General features: G+C 31.8%; 1 non-coding gene across 1 annotated transcript; it reads right to left on the bottom strand.

The window, feature by feature from the left end:
* Positions 1-777: 777 nt before the first annotated feature.
* Positions 778-881, bottom strand: LOC126004750 (U6 spliceosomal RNA). The gene has a single exon (XR_007494009.1). It is a non-coding gene; the product is annotated as a U6 spliceosomal RNA (small nuclear RNA).
* Between the last annotated feature and the right edge of the window lie 1243 nt (positions 882-2124).

Genomic DNA, 2124 nt, shown 5'->3' with positions numbered 1-2124 from the left:
CCCCAAATTATTAATTTTATCAATGCATTACCTAGAGATGAGCAAATATAATCACCAAAATGTGTTAACTATTTATAATAAGGGGGGAATTAAACTTAGATTGTGGGGTGATTTAAGAAAAGTGATGTAATGTTATGCATTTTTCTCAAGAAAAAATAAAATGTAAGTAAAGAGTTGCATGAATGGAAATGAAGCTTTAATATATGCAATTAGGACATCCCAGGTATCTGCTAATTTAAGTATTGTATATACATAGTATTACTTCACTGTATAAATAAGGCATCAAATCATTTTATTTTGTTGAAACAAAAAGCAATGAAATTATTTTCTGAGAATAATTTTAAATTTACCTAGTAGGGTGGGAAAAGTAATCAGAAAGTAATATTAACTGAAAGTGCATGACAGAGAATTAAGCTTTTCAAATCACATGTGTACACAGAACCAAAGTACATTTTGATTGTTTTATTAAACCAGTATTATTGGTGACAAATTTCACATTGGAACACCAAAGAGAGACAAGTTGATAGAGAAAAATGGAGCAAGTAAAATAGAAATATAACATTCAGCTGAGTAACTATACTAAGACTAAATAAAACTAAATGTGTTATAGGATAAAGAAAGGATAAAAGACATATGATGGTTTAGAGAAATGTCAGAATAAAATATATGTTCTATGTGAACTGCTAAATATAAATTAATAGAGTTTCTGCATCATATGAAATTAAATATTACTGTTCTAGGAATAAAATCATGAGTAACATACACAGGAGACTTTTTTTTAATATGGAACACTTCACAAATTTGCAAGTCATCCTTGCGCAGGGGCCATGCTAATCTCTGTATCATTACAATTTTAGTATATGTGCTGCTGAAGAGAGCACGAGTTGTTTTTAATACACATAAGATAAAGCCGTTTAGGATATACTGTATCAATCTCTAAATACAATGAACACTGTCAGAAAAGAAATGGCATAAGTGGCAAGAAAGGGAACAGGGCACAAAGAAAGATTTGAGAAGCTTTGCTGTGTGATTTAAGGGCAAGTTAATATACAATTAAGTTTAAGATACTAGAGAATTATTTAGGAACAGATCTGTTTATTCTATATTAGGCTTAGAAAACAAGATTTGTATCATTGTTTCCTATAATTGAAATACAGCAAATCAAAGAAAGATTGGGGAAGGGTAAAAAATGCTCCTGGTATGAAATAATTTTGGAATAGTCCTTACATACTTGAGAAATGACTGTCACATGTATTCCCTTGCCAGGGGAAGACTTCCCTGCAGTGTTACAAGAGACATTATTAGAGGTATTTACTATTCTAGAGGTATCATGAATTTCTCAGCTCTTCTGTAGACAATTTCTTTCTTTGAATTGTTCTGTTCTAAGTTTTACCCAATAATTTACTGTATTTTGATTTTTAGAAAGTGTATTGATTTTTGAGTACACACACACACATACACACACACACATATATATACATATATATATATATAAACACATTTAAGAGAAAAATGAATCAGTCAACTTTGCCTCTTTTTAGTGAGAAAGGACTGAGTGGGTGGATCACCCCATGCAGGGTCAAGAGATCCCAATATCCGTGGGTTACAATAGTAGCTGAGCTCAGGCAGGAGGGCTCCGTGTAAGAAGAGAACTTTCTTGCAGTGTTCCAGAATAGGGGCGATCAGGAATTGGAAAAAGAAGGCAACCAAGTTGGAATGCTATAATCAACCAAGGTCAGAGAAAATTAAGAAATATGTTCTGGGCTAAAATGAGATTTTTTTTGAATAAATTTTAAGCACTTTTTATGGGTCTTGTTTTGGGACAAGAACTAGCAGTACTCAGGGATCACTCTTGGAAAGCTCAGGGACCATATGAATTCACAGGGATCAAACTCAAGTCAAATGCATGTAATACAAGTACCTACAGTCTCTACTTTCTCTAGATGAGATTTTGAAAACAGTTACTAATAACTTAGTGTGATTTCTGACTGTAATCTGGATTCTTGCACACCAATAAAAGACAAAGTGACAACTTTATTATGAAATTTGATATCAAGTGTGCTGACTGACACCTGCACATTATATATATTTATATTATAATTATATTATAATCATTAATATAAT

This window comes from Suncus etruscus, chromosome 3 (genome assembly GCF_024139225.1).
Source record: "Suncus etruscus isolate mSunEtr1 chromosome 3, mSunEtr1.pri.cur, whole genome shotgun sequence".
Lineage (NCBI taxonomy): Eukaryota > Metazoa > Chordata > Mammalia > Eulipotyphla > Soricidae > Suncus > Suncus etruscus.
This window is presented reverse-complemented; position numbering and strand designations above follow the sequence as displayed.